The sequence below is a fragment of the Astatotilapia calliptera genome, chromosome 18, assembly GCF_900246225.1.
Source record: "Astatotilapia calliptera chromosome 18, fAstCal1.2, whole genome shotgun sequence".
In the NCBI taxonomy this organism is placed as follows: domain Eukaryota; kingdom Metazoa; phylum Chordata; class Actinopteri; order Cichliformes; family Cichlidae; genus Astatotilapia; species Astatotilapia calliptera.
In genome coordinates, this window is record NC_039319.1 from 6,146,688 (window position 1) to 6,168,296 (window position 21,609).

A 21,609-nucleotide genomic window follows, 5' to 3' on the forward strand; every position below is an offset into this window, starting at 1 on the left:
ATTTTCAGTATACTTTAGTACACTATATTTGAAAAATAGCTGATCTTTGCATGCCTATTCAAGAGCAGCTGAATGCTTTTCTAAAATAACAAACATAGTTCAATGCCCAGCCTTGGCAAGGGGCTATGTGATGTCTATGCTTCTTCCTTTTTCCTCTGGTCCTTTTCCCACTGGCTGTGTTTATGAGAGACTCGTCAAAATGGATTCTTCCACATCTATTTGCAGTATTTACAGGGCAAATCCCGTTGAAACCAGGCATGGAAGCCCAGCACTCGAGTAGCTTGGATGTACCGGCTGATACAAAAATCTTCCATTCATTTTACAGTGAAAAAACAACAACAAACAGAACTACGAGGAAAACAGGGGAAGGGAGGTTGAGAAATTAGAACAGAACAACATACATAATTTACTTTTCCACGAGTGTGCACTGAACGAGCACGCAGCACTGGCTTCAGGTGCAATAGTAACTTGGGACTGAAGGTTTTTTTAACGCTCCATGTTGTATAACATTGAGCAATGATAAAAGTGCATTATAATAAGATGCATCTGTCCTCAAAATGAAGATTAATAAGACAAAGAAATGCTCTAGGAGATGAATGTTTTCTTGATGGAGTAGATTTTAGCATTTTTCCCCCCTCGCAGCCTACTTAAAATTCAGTGTCAAACGGCGCTGCTATTGGCCTATAATTACAACATCAGTCATTATTGATCATTGTCACTTTAATAAACAGCTCTCAACATTTCGAGGAATTTTCCCAAGATAAAACACGCAGCAACAAAGCTGGCCTCTTTGCATTCATCTTGAGGACATGCAGCGAACAGAACTGGCCAAAATAAGGAGCCGTGGCTTTCAGAGCTCTCTAGAATCAACATTCAAATGGTGTTTTTAGAGAAAGGGAGTGCGTAATGTTTGCTTGGCCTCAAGATAGCGCTTCAAGGATACACTACTTTTGTTTGCATTGTTTTGTTGATATGTGTGCGTGAAATAGCTGGCGGGGGAAATGTCAGTGTCATTCCATTATGTATCAAGGCAAAACACTGAAGGATATGAATTCCAGCCTGAAAAAGAAAGGGGAAAAAAATGATTGTGTGCATTCTGCTGTAAGTGCGTGCGCTCATGTTTTGGAATACACAGAAGGGCAAAAGGTTTTTCTGTGCCTCGGTTCTAAGTCTGTCGGTAATTACAGCATCAGTACGTAATAGACACAAGCATGCGAAAGCAAGTTATAGTTTCCAAATCTCACCGAATACGTGTGTTGAGCGATTTGTTTTACAGCAGTAAATTCCTGGTGCCGTGGTTGCTATGAAACTCTGTTGGTTGTCCAAGAGAGACAGAGAATACTGATTTTAGATCTTTTTTTTATGTGTGTGTTATTCTACATTCTCTCTTTTGTGCACTGATGTGGCCGATTCTCTGACATTTTTAAATACTGACTGATAATTGGCAAAATTCTTGCTTTTGTTTACGATATCATCACGTGTGACTGACTGGAGCTCTTGTACGATGAACAATAAAGGTTACAAAACATTTAAAGACAAGTTTAAAGCATTTTTTTATAAAAGGAAGGAAATGTGCGAGTCTGTTTGTTTATCACTAAACTCCCTTTGAGATGAGAGGAAAGCAGTGAACAGCTGCTGCTGGGACTCCTGCTGGGTGACGTTGGTGTTCTCTTTATTTGAATCTCCAGTCCTACCAGCATATGCACAGTGCTACTCCTACCCTTTGGAGGACATCAAAAATAAATACACGAATAAATAAATGACTCAGATAAATTAATTTTCAATTAGAGATATCAAAATTATTTTAAAAAATAGATAAATTCATAAATCGTTAGTTTGAAACTGTGGTGTAATGTTTTCTTTGTATCTCCCCGGTTCCCCGTGGGTACTCCTTCCTCCTACAGTCCAAAGACATGCTTGTTAGGTTAATTGGTGATTCTAAATTGAGTGCAGCTAGGTACAAATGCGAGATTGTCTGTCTCTCTGTATTAACCTTGTGATTGACTGGTGCCTTGTACATGGTGTACCCCATCTCTCGCCCAGTGTCAGCTGGGATAGGCTCTAGTCCCCACTGTAACGCTGAATTAGGAAAGCGATTAAGAAAGTGGAGGAATGACCTTTCTCTTTGCTTTCTCCATTCATTTAACACAAATTCATTATAAAATTTTAGGGTTATCCTTCAAAAGGTGTCATGTGGTCTACTCATGTGGCTTGCCTTCAGCTGGGAAATACCATTGAAGTGAGGCTCTTAGAATCAAGGGGACTATTTATTTTTCATGAAAAGGCTCTGTGTGTTGCAGATTGACGTACATGGACACCAGGATTTGGCCTTTTATCAATCTTGTAATAGAGGGATTCATACAAGCATGGTACAGTGGTTACCACTGCTGCCTCACGGTAAGAAGGTTCCTGGTTCAAACCTGCTGGCTGGGGATTTCCTGTGTGGAGACTGCAGATTTTCTCTGTGACTGCATGGGCTGTCTCTGGGAAATCTGGCTTTCTTTCACCTAAGAAAGGCATGCATGTTCACCTGTTGATTCCAAATTATGACCATGAATTATTCTGTGTTTGTCTTGTGATGGACTGGCTACAGTTACTTAGTGTACCTTCTCAGTCTTGTGACAGCTGGGATAGTTTCCAGCCTCACACCAATGGGACAAGAAGAGAAGGAAATAAAGGAATAGATGAATATAAAAAGGCAAAAGCAAATGAAAGCTAACACCAATTTATGTAGCATTTTATGTCTAAATTGAAGCCTCCATTTATCATTAATATTAAATTTGAGGATCTTACGGCTTATTTTTTTGTTCATTCATTTCTTTTCATTCCTTTCATTATGGGCTTCCAGTAATGTGTATCTTCACATTTGTGGCCGAGGTCTCTTCTCCCTTAAGGTTGTGTGTGTATCCTTGTATGATGTGGACACAGGTGGAGCCCTGTGACTGGTTAATTCAATAAGATTGTTACATCTGGTTTGAACCATCCAGAAGCAATATTTTGGAACAGTGAAAGTGTCATTTTACTAGTGTATGAGCCATTTATTCCATTGGCATCAATTTTAAGAAGATTATGTGGATGGATGATCAGATATTAAAGTTAGTTTTGCTCCTTGTCATTGTTTTCATTGTTTCACTGAAAACAGTGGAAGCAGTAGCAGAAACTGCAGCCACCACCCTGACCACTACTGTCACTGCTTTTAAGGCCATGTATTATGTTCTGCTAAAATGCTGCAGACTCACAACCAAGTAGACAATTTACTTTATTGAAATGAGATATTTAGTCCATTCATACCATACCTGTCCAGCAACTATTTGCCCCTAAATAAGTTAAACAGGAATAGGAAAAGAGAAAAGAGGTTCCTCTGATGGCTGGAACTGGCAATGAGCCATCAGTTAGATCAAGATATACATCCTGCTGCTCATGGGCCAGTAAAGGAGGAGCAATGAGGCAGCAGTGGAGACAAAGACAGAGGCAGCCAGCCAGGGGGAGATGGAGGCTGAGCCAACAAAACACAGGACGTCTGATGATGCAGCTCTTTCAGTTTCCAGAAAAAAGACGTATAAAAGGCTCTTTCTGAAAAACTGCTGATTTGTGAGAAACTTTCAGAGTGCCTTTGACAGTGTGTTTCCACGTTTCAATACTTTTTCTGGCAATATTGCACTTGAGCTTTAATCAAAAGCAGTAGTGTTATGTTTGTTCTCACTTTAAAAAAACAAAAATAAAAAAACAAATAGGTAACAAATGTTCTCATTTGTTAACTTTCAGGAACTTGTTAGTCACTTGAAAAACTCAGGAAAGATCCTGGCATGGAGGTCCACAAGCGCTACACAGAGCTTTGCATACCCACATCTACATATTGTCTATTGTCCATGCAAGCATGTTGTCAGAAACATGCAATCAACTAGTAATCTTGATGTTCATGCTGATTTTCTGCTATAGCTTAGTCCCTGTCCTGGAAAGTCATGGAAAGTCATAATATACAAAGAACTACTTTGTAATGAGCGTTATTGCAGAAAATTCCCGAGGAACCCACCCGAGGGATTAATAAAGTTTTATCTAATTTCTAAAATGTTTTCGTGTTTTTTGTTTTTGAGTCTGGAAATAAGATTACGGTCATCAAGTTTGAAGAACTGCCTACAAGTATCAGCATACTATCTCCATAGTGTTTTCCTTAGCTGAATTACCAAAATCCCTATCTCTGCACAACCAATAAGCAAAATAAGTGAACATCACTGCAGATCTAAATATCCCACATATGAAATGCAACAACAGCGGTGGTGAATGATGATGCCGTGGTTTGCACTGTTACCTAACAGCAACCAGGTACTTGGTTCAAAATTGCAAGCCAGCTGCAGCTCTTCTGAAATGTACATGCATGTATTCCAGTTTCTTTCCAAAGTCCATAAACATGGATGCAAGGTTAACTGATGATTTTAAAATGGTCTGTGAGTGTGAATGTGAGTGGAAGTAATTGTTTGTCTGTCTGTCTCAGTGACCTGAGCAGAATGTATCCTGCCTCTCACCAGTTACAGCTGGGATCGGTTGGAGCCCCACTGAGACAGTGAACTGGACAGTAGCTAAGAAAACTGATGGATGGTTAAACAGGTAATACTGTATGTTACGTTACTACGATATGTGCAGATATATGTAATATGATTACAGTATTGGTTTACTTATTTACTCTGAACACTGCTATCGACGGCATGTTAACATTTGTTTGATATAATTTCTTTATAATTACAAACCTTCAATTACTTAATTTTCCAAACGCTACCAAACACGATTATATGGTTGAAGCAAATACTATGTTTTTGGACTTTTTTGGCCTAGTTTACTTATCATTGTAGTGATTTGTGTTTCTTGGTCTTTGTTTGGTATTGTTTAGTTTCCTTGTACTTTCTAGTTTAATCATTTAATTCTAATTTCTAGTTACCTGTTCGTTTTGTTCCCCTTTGTGTCCTGGTTGTCTTGGTCTCATCTGTGTTCTCCTCAGCCCATCTTGTCTCATTGCTCTCTCACTGTCCCTCACTTTATGTCTCTGTGTTGTATTTCCTGTTTTATTTTGGTAGTCCTGGTCTTGCGTGCATTGTGTTTACTTTTGCGTCACCCCATCTCGTTATGTTTGATTTGTTTCTCCTGTGTTCCCACCTGCTGCCCTTCCCCTCGTAATCCTGTTTAAATCTTCAACCTGCTGTCTCCCTGGGTAAAGTACTAGAGGTAATTTCCTAGTTGTTTATTTCTAGTTTCTGAGTTTTTGTTGGTTAGTGCTTTTGTGTTTGAGGATTTTGTTTTTTCTTCTTTTTGCTACAGCAATAAAGCTGCCTCTTGGAGTTTATTCCCCTGTCTCTGAGTCCTGTGTTTGGGTCCTGCCTTGCCTGCCATACAGCACCATCATAACAGGTATGGTATTTAACTGCTATAGACCAAAATGTTGAATCACTCTCCATGCCGCAGTTTTTTAAATACATGAATCAGCTAGCTGAAATGTCTTAATATGCTTGGATTGCAAGTCATTCTTGGACTCCAAGAATGATAAAGCCTTGAGAAGAGTATGCAGATTCAAAGAAAAGTGATATTTAAGAGATGATCATACATCACTGACTGACTCAGGCTCACAAACATGCCAACAGATCTCCTAGGTTACACACTGCCTGTAGATGAACAGAGTAGAATAAATTTGCACTTGAAGGAGGCTACCTCTGCTGTGGCGTTTATAGGCTAGCAAAATTTCATCTCACTTTTTAGTCTAAAAGTATGGGAACAAGCTAACTGTGCACATCTTACATCTGTATCATGCAGTTTTGACTCAGATGGCAGAAAAATTACCCTGCTTCCATGCATTTATATATATTTTTTCTTTCATGTGAAAGATGTGCCTCTAATTCTTGTGTGACTTGGCAATTGGTAGCTACTCTCAAACTGGAGCTCCATCATTTCAAGGGGCGCTTTGAGGGTGCTTATCTCTAGTATTACAATTTGCTGAATATCCCCCATTGATAATAATGTAATCTGAGATCATTAAATGTGACTTTTTTTTTTTTTAAGGACAGTAATGTGTGGACTTTAAAGTGACTTGAGGAAGAGCATCAAATGCAAGCTATGTAACGAAGTGAGATTAAAATCTCCTGGGCAAAGACCGTACTCACACATACTCGGGTGCAAAATCATTCCTTATTTTTTAAAAATGCAGCAGGTTAAGCTAACATTTAATAAGCTGAAACAATGCAATGAATTAAGTGTAAATTGATTCTTCAGGTCCAACAGCAAATGCTTATAGGAGCAGGTCAGGAATCAGAGGGGACCACATGCAGGATTACAAGCTAGATCAAATAACAAAAAGCAAGGCTTAGTTTCAGCTAATGCAAAATCCAAAAACGTACACTAACAAAATGAACACGAAGCAGGCATCCAAATAACAAGCATGAGTTACCTAAATTTTACACAGGTGTACAGACAGGGCATACTGATAGAGAGGTTTAAACAACAGATGAGAACAAAGGTAGAGCAGACAATCACAAAGGAAAGAAGACAAACCAGGAAGTAAAAATCAAAGATGCACAACCAGGGATGAGAATTGATAAGAATTTATGATCAGTTCAATTCAGTTTATTTATATAGGGCCAAATCACAACAGTTGCCTCAAGATGCTTTATGTTGTAAGGTAAAGACCCAACAAAAACCCCCAACAGTCACATGACCCCCTATGAGCACGCGCTTTGGTGACAGTGGGAAGGAAAAACTCTCTTTTAATAGAAAACGAAAAAAAAAAAAAAACCTCCAGCAGAGGGGAGGGGCGTCCATCTACCTAGTCAAGTCCTAGACATGCTATGGAAGAGAGCCAGAGATGAAGAATAACTAATAATTAAATGCAGAGAGGTGTATAAACACACACTGAATGAAAAAGGTGGCTGAAGAAGAAACAATGCATCATGGGAGTCCCCAGCCTACACCTTTTGCCGTATAACTAAGGGAGGATTTAGGGTCACATGATCCAACCCTGGCCAAATGCTTTATCAAAAAGCAAAGTTTTAAGTCAAATTTTAATAGTAGAGATGGTGTCTGTCTCGTGAATCCAAACTGGAAGCTGGTTCCTCAGAAGAAGGGCCTGAAAGCTGAACGCTCTGCCTCCCATTCTACGCATATTATCGATATTACTTATCGATTCAGCTCCTTATTGCTTCACATTGGGTTCTCATTCACTCTCGTTTGAGAGTCATCACCATATTTAAGCAGCATACGAAAAACATTAATTCGTGTAAATTAATTGCATTCTGTGTGGTCAAATGTTTGTGCATTTTAGAGTTATTTCCCCTTTTTGTTGTGTTCAGTGTTGGGATCATTACTCAAAATTAATGTATTATACACAACCTTTTTTAAAGTAATTCATTACATTACTTAATTAGTCCCTGGAGTAAGTAATTAGTTATACAAATCTTTGCATTACTTTCAGGTTTCTCCGTAAAATGACGTGAAATGCACTTTCTCATAATTACCATTAACTATATAACAGATAGGTTACAGTCCCACGCACCAATACAAATCTGTATTTTAATGAGAACATGCATGTGATCTTCTTTTAGTATTTAAGTATAAACACAAAGCCCACAGCACAAAGCAGAGATGAAAACCAGCACAAAGTGACTTCTACTGTAGAAAAATGGTCGGATAGAAACAGAGGCAGTAGCCTCACTGCTCATCACTGTCTTTGTTACCTGTTCCAGGTCTGGCTGCTGGGCTGGGGTTAGCGTTCACTTAGCTTTAACCTTACTCTGGCTTGCTGGCTAGCTTAGCATTAGCATGCTGTCAGTCCCAGTGCTTGAAAAGAGCCAAAGTTGTGTTAGCCGCATAGTGCTTTTTTTTTTCCTCCCCTGTATCTCTCCTGTTTCCACTTTACCATTACTCTCTTGTCTGTTCATGCAATTAAATATAATAAAATGTCCATATCCATGCTGTAGACTGTAGGCTGCGCCACCAATTACTTTCTCCAGCACACATACCTAAAACAGCTGATTGAAGCGCATTTGGAACCAATAAGCAGAATTGATATGCAAGCAGACTAACATTGCCAAGGAATTGAACTCTATTCACATCCCTAACACAACAAAAACAATTATCACAGTGCATCAAATTGTGAAGACTAAACATGATACCAGAAAAGACACATACATACATACATACAGAGGGAGAAATAATAGTGTTAGAAACACAAGAAAGACACTACCCGATCAAAACAGGAATCAAAATTCAATGAAAATTAGACCATAACATCTATATGTGTGACACAAAACTTGGTTTTATCTCAGCCTGTTTCTGCCCTGCAAAGATAAACCACTCTTTTAATTAATGGCAGTTTAGAAATGTTGTTTAAAAACAGGCCAGCCATGTATTACAGCAGGACAGAGGTTGAATAACATGATAAGAGACGGCCTAATAATCATGTCAGAAGTCTTGACATTCACCTATTTATAGTTCAAAAATTAAAGTCACCAGTTGGAGAGGAAAAAAAGTAACGATAGTGGTAAAACTAAGGTGCAAAAACAAAAAATGGCTGCTGTGTCATTAATTAACTCGGACTATATCCTCTTACCTTGCAGTCCTCATAAAGTGCACATTGTGACCTACAAGCAAATCAGCACTCGTATGCTGGATCAAGTTTTAGTTTAGTCATGAAAATTCTCTGATCAAATTTGCAATTAATCAAATGACCACAAGGCATTGAAAGCAAACTCTGGCCTTATAAAGACAAGGTCACTGTGTGTCCCTGGGAATTTGCATTTCCGTGTACAAAGGCCAGTCATCAATGTGCAGCTATGACGGCAGTGTTTGCATTGTACTGTAGTCTTCATATACAGGCTTCCAACAGTATAAGATTTATTGTCAAGAAGCAACAAAGAAATAATAAACAAACGCAAATTTCCCTGCTTTTTGTGCAAAGTTTAAATGAAGTCAAAATGCTAGTCTTGAGCTATGCAGGAAATTTTCTCATACGTAGACAAAGTCATTATCCATGTAAGTAACTTAACTATTGCCTCACCTGCAAAAATTGAAGTATCTAATTAGCTATTCTTGGTGCAAATCATGATTATCACATTTGTTCCTGAAGTGTTTTCCTACCGTTAGAAAGCAAAGTGAAGTAGCAACTGCCGAGCAAAGAGTAAATGGAGATAGATTGTTACACAGTGTGATAACAGCATCATTATCCTCTGCAACAAATATAGAAAACATCATCTGAGCACAGGCTTGTTTGAATTATTTCCAAGTTGCAAAGTGCTTTGAGGACTGAGATGTGATACCTCGGCATCATTCCTGCTGTTCAGTTTGCAGAAATGCATAGAGGCCCTACTGCATGTACAAATGCAGATTGTTTTTCTTTTTTAGAATATGATGCTGCTTGAAGTAAAATGTCTCACAGGAAATGTTTTAGTGAGTATGTATTAATATCTGCATAGAAATGATCGGTGCACATGAGTGTGCGAATACTTGTCTTTGTTTTAGCTCGTGTTTTTGCTTTTTGACTGACCTAATCGCTTACTGTATCAAAAAATGTTGATTATTTGTCACAACCTACCTGCATCATGGACTAAAATACTTTTGGTTGAAAACCAGGTAAATAGTTATTATATGCGCTCCTCAGAGATGAAATGATGGCTTTTTGGGAAAGTTACTTTTTATGCTCCCGACAAGCTGTCAGCATGTAGCTGCTAACCCTCAGATAGAAAGGAAAATCTGCCAACAAACCTCACCTGGGTGGCCTTTAATATCAGTGAAGAAACAGGAAACTCAAACAAGAGGAGTCATGCTGTAAAAGATCAAATTCAGACATGAATACAGCGGGAGATGAATGACTTTAGGTCCATTAGAAGTTCAGTTCAAAAGTGAAATTTCTGAAATGTAAAGAATGAATTTCTGTGCAGTTACAGTATATAAATTTGAACTTTAAACAGTTCAGAGACCTGGAAGTTAACAGAAATACAAACTCAGTTTTAGTATTTGTGTATAGAATAGAATAGAATTCAACTTTATTGTCATTGCACATGCACAGGTACAGGGCAACGAAATGCAGTATTCAGCTTGCCATCTTTTTTTGCTTGTGGACATTGTTGACATTATGAAAAAATGCAGTCAACCAGTTTCAGTCAGCAAAGTTCAGTTTCAGTTCATCCACACTGTATGTCTCTGTGTTTATGTCAGGACTCTGGAAGAGCAAACTTGAGTCTAGCTAGCTTTTCTACTGGGTAAAATATTCTTCAGCTGGGCTTGTTTGAGTTTCCACCCTAAATTTCCAGACTTCATAGTTTTTGATTCTATCAATAAAACAAGTTAGTCACACCATTGTATAAGCAGCAGCACCCAGTCATTTGAAAAAGTCTTAATGTGGTGTGTTTGACTTTCTCCATATAAATTTTCTATGAAAAAATCCATGCAGGTTGAATTTGAAGTCATCTGAAAATAACACACTTATCGTAAAAACTGCTGTCATTCTCTGCATGTTCTTCTTCAAATTTAATCTTATTTTTTTGATAGGAAAAAAAAACTTTTTATGAGCTCACACTCATCTCGTGCCCACACTCTTTGCTTCAAATTGTCTAAGAAGTGGGTTGTACCTGATAAAACGATACTTGCTCCTGTTGACCCATACTTCTTTTGATCCTACCCATAACTCTGCAGTCCAATTTGCTGCTGTCCTTTCTAGGACTCCATGTGCACACACTGTTCTCTGCCACAGTTCCTTTTTTGTAACTTTAACAATATTCGGTTGAATGGAAGGCTTTTTACTGATCGGGCACATGACTTTCTACTTTGAGCTCATTCCACGTCTTTTTGCAGTTGTTTTTCAGTAACAAGAAGAGCATTCGGACAGTGTGTCTTCATCAAAGACCGATGTCCCTTTTTCGCAGTGTTTCATGAAATTCTGTTTGGTTTTTTTTGGGATCTGTGTAGATGCGTAGATCACATACACACTGACTTTTTCAATCCATTCTCTTCCACTTATACTTGAGGCTTGAGGGGGGTGCTGGAGCCCATCCCATCTACCATACCGCAAGAGGCAGGGTAGACACTGGACAGGCTGCCAATCTGATTCAGGGTAACAGGAAGAGATAGACTACCATTCACATTCAGACCTATGGGCAATTTGGAATCGCCAATTAACCTGTCCCCGGTAACTGCATGTCATTGGACTGTGGAAGGTACCTGAAGAGAACCCACGGAACATGGGGGGAACACGCACTCCACATAGAACTCCACACAGAAAGGGCCTGACCAGATGGAGTCGAACTCTGAAACTTGTGCTGCCCACTGATTTATTTCACAATAAAATGTTTTGTTTATAATTATGCATACTATGCAGTTCTAAGTCTGTTCTTTGAATCAAACAGCAGTATATCCAACCTTTTGTTTTTCCTCTGACAGGAAAAAAAAAGGTATGAACCCTTTTTTTTTTATTCTTTATGCTTTGGGCTTCTTGGTGAGGTTGAAGCAACATGAAATGTAAACCTCATCTATAATAAAACCAAAATATGGGAGCGGGTATTCTAACAGCAAGATGTGTTTTTAAAAAACACTCGTTCCAGCTGCATCCTCAGATGGATAGAGGCGTACTGATATTCTTCCAGCACAATTTATAAACCCCTTTTCTATTCTCATTGCTTTCTCCCACCTTGAATAGCTATTTTGATAAGAAAAACGTCCTCCATAAATCATCTCTTTAGAAACTTATCATCGATCTAACAGGAAGGCTCTCTGATGATCTTCATTTGTTAGTGATCAATGCCAACAGTAACCTTTGACCTCCGGTGCTTCATCAAAACTCCAGCGAACTGCCTTCCACAGATCGAAGCAAGTGTATTGATCTTCACAACGCATCCTCCACAGCCTTGTTCCTGTCATATTGATTTTACCCGTTTACAAGTTTTCATCTGTAAAAGAACTTTTACATTAGCATTCATGATCTTCGGATGTTGGTGTTGTCACAGTTCCTCCTCTCCCACACCATCAGATGTCACATTATAATGAAGCCACAGATTCTTTATAGGGCACCTTTGGTTTGTCTGCTGTTGTTTGGCAGCTATGAAAATGTTCTCTCCCTAATTAGGCTCAGCAGCAAAAGACATTTTCCCCCATATCTTGCCAATTATCTCACATTCAGAGTCAAATGTGTGTTTGCTTAAGCAAGTATTTGCACAAAGTTCTATCATTACGCTGCTTTGCTGATATGAGTTCCATATCAGTCATTATAAGTAAAAGCACTGATTGAATGGAAATTGCATTTCAGTCATTACTTGACTATATTAAGACCTTTTGGCTCTGTTAACTAATCAGTGAATTGCTCATTTGAATTGCAGATGACGCGGTCTCTCAGTGCACTTTTACAGTGAGTGAGCAGACCTGAGACTGAATGAGGTCTCATTATATTTGACTTTATACTGACACACACACATACACAAATACTAAATCCTGATATTCCCAGTTTCTTTCATTAGCTTAATTTGCTGTATGATATTATTGTTTGCTTGTTTTGTTTCATTTGAAATTCATTTGAAAGGCATGAGAGCCGTCACTTGTTTAAGCTCTCGCCTTTCTTTTCGTTAGGCAAAAAGGTGTCGCCGTGTTACAAGACACTGATGATGTACAGCTGACAGTTTTGACACCAAACCAGGAATGCTTGTCATTAACCTGCATCTTCACGGAAGACTGCAGATGCTGCAATATGTTGCACACAGCTGTGATTGGATTGTGTATTATTTGCAAGGATGCATGACTTATGAAAGTTTGACTTTGGGTTGCTACAGTAACGACATGCACTCACAATGAGCTGCGATTCCTTTTTTCCCTCCAGTTATAAACATGGACAGAAGTTGGCATTAACCCTCTTAATCACTAAGTCATGTGCAATTGCACGTTGTCAATAATTTGTTGATTGTCATATCAACCATAATTCCACTATGTAAAACTTTTGTAGTATCAAAAGACAATTTTAAGTTGCGTCCTTGTAAATTTGCTTATTGAAGAGACTGTAAATGTATCTTTTTTTTTTTCCCCTTGCCAGTTAGATCCGTTACAAACACTTGTGCCCAGCTATGTCAGACATCATAACAATCAAGTAAAGTCAGATGAACTGGATATAATGCTGCAACAATCAACATTAATATTTTCTAATGTTGCCTGCACCCGCTAGCCCTGTAGTCGTATTTCTCTGGATTTGCATCATGTTTCATAAAATATGCACCTCTTTCTGGCCAAGCTTTACTGTACCACAAAACAGCGAGATGAACAAACACATACACATAAACCTCCTGCCCTAGCACATGCATGTACACAGTCAACATGACAGGATTGCTGGTGTTTGTCTTGTTAGGGTGGAGAAATGAGCAGCGATAAGGAGCTGTGATCCCCCTGTTTGTTTATGTCTCTATCGCAGCAACCTGACAGCAGTCATACTCTTCAAACAAAGACAGATGGCTTCTAGGAAAGTCGGGAAAACTCTGTCTCCCCCACTCTTTCCTGTATCCCTCGATCTATCTATAGTACTATCTCTCCTCCCATATTTCAGTGCTTTCTGTTTGAATACTTCTGCAAGAAGAGACACTTAACTATAATCTGTCATTTCCTGGAAATCTACCAGTTCCACGTATTGCAATGGAAAACTGAGCTGTTTTTAGGATAAGAATGAAATGAAAACATTTTTAAAAATACTAAAATAAATCGGGGTTTACCGGGAACTCTTAAAGGGTACAGGCCTACCATGAAGTCATCTTTAGCATGAATTCAAAACTTGTTTAAATTTATATTCATTTTTTAATTTACTGGTCCTCCAACCACCATTATAATTATAATGGCTACCCACCAAGTAATGAAACAAAGCTGCTAATCACAATAAGCTGTTTACATCTTGTTATTCTGTTTACAGTTTCTTGATAACTTCATGTAATACAGGAGGAAAATGTAGATTCTGCTAAATTAAGCTATTACAGCATCCTTTATATGAAATCGTCAGCTTTCAGTTTCTTTATAGACAGTTATCGACTGGCACAACATCAAACCTTTATTCAGTGCAGCACAGTACCCTCACTCAAATGGAGTTGCTGATTATGAAGTCAGCTTCGTAACAATGCTTTAAAAACATTATTTGTTACTCAGCTGTGTTCATTTTTACTACTCCAGATTGACTTTACTGGCTCCGAGGCCATTTTTCTTTCTGTTTTATGAACTATTCTATTCATCAGATTGCCTCTTTTCTTTTCACTGTAAAAGACTGAAAACTTCTGCCTCGCTGCGGCTGTGAAAAACTTGCATGACATTTTATGGTTAACGGTCTGTGGGAATTTTTGTCTTTTTTTTTCCCCCCTTGGATTAGAGAAAATCTTTGTGATGAATTAATTTTTACAGCTGTGCCGACTTCGAGACTTTCCATAACCGTTTGAATATTCCATTGAAACATCCACCTACTTTATTTCTATGTGGCAGACTGAAAACTTTACCCTGTCTGCTTCCCTTCCTCTTACATTTACTGATGTCTGCAAAAGTCAGCAGAAATATGAGTTCTCAGTCTAAAAACTTATTCTTGATCCTTAATAAGTGGAGTATTGCCTCTTCTTTCTGACTCCACAGTTTTTCCTTAAACCGTTCAATCTTGCCTGACAGTTGAGAGAAAGAGTCACTTCCTCCACACTGTGAATGATCACGGTCTGAAAACCTGTCATCAGTTTGGCTCCTTCCATAGGTTCACTTACACACTTTACTGTTTGGAGTCAACAGGGACGCTGAATTCCGACGAGACCAGGTAAGGTGGTTTGGGTGAGTATAGACAAGACGCTGGCTCCCTTGTCTCTCTGAAAGGCAGTGGAGCGGCCACTTCTATCTCACACACTAGCAATCTTTCACCCAGCTATCTCATACCTTTCATTTTAGGGTTTATGAACTTTCATGCATGCAAGAGCAACCACAGACACGTGGGAAATAGGAAAGTGAAAGCACCCACTGCCATTTGTGTGCCAGCTCCTTTCAATTTAGATGATTTCATGCTTTTACAGGTACAAAGTACCTGGGAGCATTTACTTAGATTCTATATATTTACATTTACTGTAATTTAGTACATTTTAGAGCTTCTATTGCTTCATTTATCTATATGTTCTTTGAGTTACTCCACCAGTACATTCCAAGAAAAATCATTATATGGTGCTTAGTTGTTTCTCACAATATAAAATGTATGTATTTATATATTACAATAAACATCTCATCATCTATGTCACTTTTTTTCCAAAAGCGCTTTTTCATCTGAATGACACAGTGGATCATTAATAATCTTAGCCATTAGAAATACCAAATTATTATGATGTGAACTGCTTAGTAGGAGGCAGACTCAACTAACACAAGAGACCAGGTAGAAATCTTCAATCTGAGGTTACACCCAGAGATGAGGTGGTGTGTATATATAGATCAACAAAAGTGATGAGGGCTGGTGAAAAGTAAAGATGAGTACCTGATTATAGCGCTTATGCAACAATCAGCTAATTTTGGTTTTTAATATGAAGAGAGGAAGAAGACAGCTGAGCAGTCGGAACCTTATGTGGAGTAGAGATATGAACATTAGTTTTATTTGTGAGGTAAAATGCAAACTGTGTCCAGAACAGAAACCTTTCACTGGATGCATGGATGAACGGATGGATGGATTTCTTGTTTTGTAATTTGTTTTCCAAGGTTTTTGTTTCCTTGCTTGACAGAGCAGAGTGTGGGTGATGAGATGCAGTAGGGCTTTAGGTTGGACTTGAACCCAAGCCAGAGCATCTGCAAGCCAGCTAATTGAGTGAGCCTTCCTTGGTTGCTCCCTTTAAAGTTTGTCTCTACATATACTTGAAGGATATTTCTGATTTATCACAGGTTTATTTTTGTGGAACTGGTTTTTAGTTGTATTGTTAAATGCTAAAAGCAGTGAACTCTGCAATGTTACAACATCCAAACCAGCAGGATGATTCCAAGAGTTATGCCAGGAACAGCAGCAATTCTTAGTGGGGACACAGAGGTCATTGTTGTCATGTTATAAATAATAAAATAAATAAATCATATGAATTTAAGTGACCAGAAACTTAATACCAAATGATAATAAAGTGATATAGTATAACATATTTATAAAAGTAACACATTAATAAGATTAAATTTAAAAAAAAAACTTTTGTTTTTTCATTTTAAGAATTCTTGTTATCTGTTCCACTCACCACTGCCTTGCTCTTTTCACATCTTTCCCTTTTTTCCGCTTTCTTTTTCTTTTTTATCCCAGAAGGAGAACTGCTCTTGTCACTTGTAAACATTTGCACATTAACAGTGCTGTGGTCTAAAGTTTGTCAGCCCCTGGGAGCCCCCCCGCTGGCCTGGGGGCCCAAGCCGTTGCCTGCCTTGCCTGGTGGCAAGCAGTGCCTCTGCCGGGAATGATAATATATTTTAATCACATTATCCGAACCATTTCCTTCAGAAGTAAAGCTGACAGGGAGAGAGAGACAGCACCTAAAATGTTGGACCAAATTTCCTTTTTTATATGCCCCGTATATGATATCACAACTACAGTATGTATGTCCACTGCATTCAAAGCTGACTTAAGGCGTCATCCTGTAAGCTTTATGGATATATTGAGAGCTGGGTATGACTCTGGTCAGATGCAGCACTTGGAACTATTATGAAAGAAATTCTCTAAATTATTGTGAAAGAAATCTTACTGACAGAACACCACGAGGTAAAAAAAAAAAAAAGATCACCTTTTAACTCACTCAATACTTGTACCTACTTTTTCAGAGAAAAGATCTCTTTCCATAAACAGCCTCCAGATATAAAGAGACAAATACATGCACAGTGGTTTACACAACACAATGCACAAGAAATATGGAAGTTTAATTGGAATTCATTTTTCCTGTTTTGGGTTTCCAAACATGCTTAATGATAATGATAATGATTGTTATTTTGTTCATTATTTATAGTTTTAAATGCATATGCATATGCGCATACACCCACAGATGAATGCACACACTGCATTTCAAAATCCAATTAAGCTGGGGCTGTGGGATCTCAGGCTTACATGCCAAATGGCTTTGAGTGTCTGCACATCATCCACCGTGTGAGACAGCTGACAAGATTATGGCCATGAGCGGTGCATTTGTCGTTCGGCCTGATGATAGCATATTATTAGCATGGTAAAAGAGTGCAAATGTGTCCTCCACTATGTGATGGCTGGTGTCACCCATGAAATGAACAATGTGGAAAAGCTTTTTGCGTGTGGTTGATGTGTCAGTGATTTATGTGTTTGCACATTTGTGCATAAATAAGTACACCTCCGTGTGTGTGTGTGTGTGTGTGTGTGTCTGTGCTTGGATTTTATCTGTCTGCTTGCCCCTATGTGACTATGAATGTACATTATAAAAATAAAATTAGATAAAAACTGGCCCTCCTTTTGTGCAGAAAGATTTTAAATGAAGAAAAGGATGAAGAAAAAAATATCATGTGGTTGTTTCAAGGCGTGTTTTGAGCTAAATCATCCAAAACCAAAGAGAAAAAAACTAAAAGCAGCCTCAGTTTTCTATTTTACTTACCACCCTAAACAGCTGTCAGGCTTGCCATGCTGCAGCCTCCTCACTTAACGCTGGCTTGATTTGTCTTTCAGAGCAATATATGAATGTCCGCTAAATTGCAGCTGGGCTTCTGTTTTCCCTGCTGCCAAGTTGTTATGAGAAATGTTTTTTGGCTTGGATTTTTTTTTCTTCAGCTAGGTATTGCAGTTCCCTGTAGATACCACAATAGCCATCTTGGAGTCTAGCATCCCATTTCTAAAATATACTCCTTAAAAAAAGCGTGAAAACACATCAGATCTCATTACTTTCATATATTGTTTTAGTAAGTATCCAAAACATACAAGTTTCATTATATAATTTTTCAAGGGATCTTATATCTGTTTTCACTCTTATATGCTTTTCATACAAGTTTCACACAAGACAGATACAAACTTTATAATTTTTATATATTTCTTTTCCATATGGGATGGACTAGGCAATGGGTTAGGAACAAAAGGATGTCACATTGTTTGAGGGAAATTAAAATTATTAACGTTCAGTGGAGTGAATTAAAAAACACCCCAAAACTCTAGTTAGGCTAGTGTCATTGCAAAGTGTCATTATAAATGTAATTGCAGCTATCAAAAGGGTGCTTAGTAGTTTTTATGTTTGGGCATGTTCCCAATGAGATGGTGAATGATGCTTTGATGATCTCCAAATTCTGGACTAAGGCATCGAGAAGCTTCTGGACAATCTGAGGTGCAAACTGGTGGTGTCAGATGGTCCGAAACATGATGTCTTGTAAGTGTTCTGAGGGATTTAGGTCAGGTGAGCATGGGGGCCTCCAGGAACTGACTGCATACTCCTGCCACATGAGGTTGCATCTCATTGCTGTGCACCAGGAGGAACCCAAGACTGACAGTGGGTCCAGAGATTTCATCATACCTAATGGCAGTAAGGAGTGCCATGATGTAGCCTGTAGAGATCTGTGCATCCCTCCAGACTGTTACTGACCCACCAAACCACAATGCTGAACAATGTTACAGACACCATAACCTTCTCTACAGCTTCTCCAGACCCTTTCATGTCTGTTGCATGTGCTCAGGCTGAACCTGCTCTCATCTGTAAACAGCACAGGGTGGCAATGGTGGCCTGGACAATTCTAGTATTCGGTGGCAGATGACAGTCGGGCTCTATGGTGCTGGGCAGTGAGCACAGGGCCCACTAAAGCATGTCAGGCCCTCAGGTGACCCTCATGAAGTCTTCAAGTTTGAGTTATCCTGCTCTCTGATTAAAATGTGTTGCTTTAAATTTTTTGTGCAATGTATATATAGATTAAACAAAGTGTGTAATATCAGCAGAAGACACAGAAGGAGAAGTTATATTCAACTTCTATACTTAACACTTTATGTATGAACATTATACTGCTGATTCATCAGAATCTGAAAACCAAATTAAAGACAGAGAATATGATGCAGCCACTTAAATGTGTGGAAAGCGAACTGCTGATATTACTACAAAATATTACCAGCTTGCTGATATTAAGTTTTAACTTGACTTCTTTTAACTAATGTTTCTTTACTGGACCCTGAGACAGAAGGTCTCCATTCTCCCATAAACTTGCTGTGACTAATAGTTTATCTGAGTGCAAATGCAATAAACCTCACCTCCCACCTTTTTCTGTAACAGTTGGAATCAGGTCTAGGTTGTCGCTCTAAGTTAAATGCTTCAGACGGAGACTTATTGTAGCATTAATACGCACTGTATTTATCTGTGTCAAGACAAAAGGCAAAAATATTAAAAATTTAACAATGAAAGCATAAAAGTAGTCAACTAGGGATTGTTCCACAACAGGAGAATGCCTTTAAAACCCGTGTGTGTGTGTGTGTGTGTGTGTGTGTGTGTGTGTGTGTGTGTGCTTACTATGTAGCTTTCTACTTTTCCCTCGTGGAGTCACTTTGTAGTTTTTCTTTTCTTTTCTTTTTTTTTATCCACCATAGTGTGCTCCTCTTGCCAATTAGCTGACACTTGTTTTATTATTCCTTTTCAAAACCTCAATCCTAAAAAGTGAAAGAGAGAAAGGAGATAAAAAAAACAAACCTCAGCTTGTCGTTACACCAGAGCATCGCCTCTGCACCTTGTACCCCCAGTTGCAAAACCTCAGGAGGTTCGCTCAGAATAGCTCAATGATCAAAAGGCATGAAAATGACATGTTGTTTACACTGTTTTGGTATGGAATTTTGGAGCACGCGGGGGGGGGGGGGTTCCAAATATTTGGATTGTCTGGAGTGGGAAACATATCAAAAAGTGTCATGGTTTCATGCACAATCAAGTTTTTCTCTCTATGTGTTTGTCACTCAGGCTTGTGTTTTATATGCTGAATGGCCTAGGGTTAATAATTTGCCAGGCCAAACAACTGTATCACAATTTTTGACCCTGTAGGAATAGTAAGGTACTGTTCTTATGGAAAAACGGTTATAAATTCACAAGGCCACATTTTCCAATTGCATTCTCTCTAGCAGGTTTCTACTAAATTAAGGTAATGCAGTTTCACATTCTCATGCTTGTAACTTGTGCTTGGGCTAAGTGGTAACAATATCCATAGCTCAGTTTTTGATAGCAAAAAGTCAAGATTCTGTATTATCTTTCAAAGTAAACTAATGATGAAAAATACCTGTGAAATCTGAAATGTTTCTATAGCATATGTTTAAAGAAATAAAAATGTAGAAATGTAAACTGGTGGCAGCAATTGTAGATGAGGTTGAATTTGGCACCGTGAAAATCAACATTTTCATTTAATAGAACCTAACCAAAACAGAAGTAGACACAAAAGTGGTCTCAGATGAGACTCATACTTCAATTTTTAATTGTTCCCAATCTAAGTGTTCCTAATTAGAAATGTTCATTTGATTTGGTAATTTTCGATGATAAGGACTAATGGCCATTATGTTTAATTGAAAGACTTGGTGTTGTTTTAATGTTAGTGTAAGTGGGTCATAAAATATATATTGTTATAATTACACATATTTGCCTGTCTTTGCTAGATGCTGTAAATGTGTAGTACATGTGTGCCACATGTGTTATAGGCACAGTCTATGCTAGCATGAATAGATAATTCTAGCTAGCTTGGAAATTGGTGGGTTGAGCTAACCCCCTTCCCTACTGTTTGTATTTGGTTGTAGGAGCAGGCAATTTAATTACTTGGAGGTCTTTCTTTCTTTTAACTTTCATTGTCAGGTATGTCAGATTTTTTATTTTATTTTATTTTATGTCGAATATGTTCCATGTAAGTTTGTACTTTATGTTTAATGTAAAAATAAATGCGCCAGTTTCTACAATTCCTCTGTGGGAGAGGAGCCGGTGCGGGCAAGTTAATTACTTGGAGGTCTTTCTTTCTTTTACCATTCATTGTCAGACACAACGCAGGAACACACCGGTTACATTAGCGCATGAACGTGAATAGTTTACTGCTAAACAACATCCACAAAAAGTTCCCACAGCGGTGGAAATGTGACACTCAGTGAGACCTAGCATTTTGAAATATGACACTGGAATCTGAAACCTTTCCGATGTAGGACAGAAAACCTTCCAGTGCAGCACATCAAGACTAACTTTAGCAACTAAGGCTGCTTGCAAAACACTTACTTTAGCTTCCTGACTGTTTACACTCAAAAGTAGTCACTGAAACCTGCTGCTTTAATTCTAAGAACAAGTGGCCACTTAATATTGTTGAAATACCAAAGCTGGATTAATGGCACTAAGCCTGCAATAAGAGGTAAACAATAAATAGCTTTCAGCAGTTCAGCAAAATTAATCCTCTTTAAGAATTGTCCAAAACGAATATGGTCCATATTCACCGTGGTTTACGGCCCATTTCTTATTCAGAACATGGCTTGAAACATAACTGTAGCAAAGCCTATATCTGCATCAGTGTTAATCTGCTAAACTAAACTCCATCATATCGTTTAAAATATAGCCTATCCATTTTCCATCCATTGTTGGATTGTGTACTGTTTATATTTTTATACTCTTCAAAATGTTGCAAAACATGTCTAAGATCAAATTAGTTGATGAC

General features: G+C 38.3%; 1 long non-coding RNA gene across 2 annotated transcripts in view; it reads left to right on the forward strand.

Annotated features, from left to right (window-relative positions):
- The first annotated feature begins 5,062 nt into the window (after nucleotides 1-5,062).
- The window catches only part of LOC113010524 (uncharacterized), a 93,723-nt gene continuing 77,176 nt past the window's right edge, over nucleotides 5,063-21,609 (forward strand). The window contains exons 1-3 of one of the 2 annotated variants that reach the window (XR_003270361.1): nucleotides 5,069-5,217; nucleotides 5,311-5,400; nucleotides 11,001-11,340. This is a non-coding gene — a long non-coding RNA (uncharacterized LOC113010524). Of the gene's footprint in view, nucleotides 5,218-5,310; nucleotides 5,401-11,000; nucleotides 11,341-21,609 lie in introns of those variants that run through there. The other variant, XR_003270362.1, reaches the window with a different exon arrangement.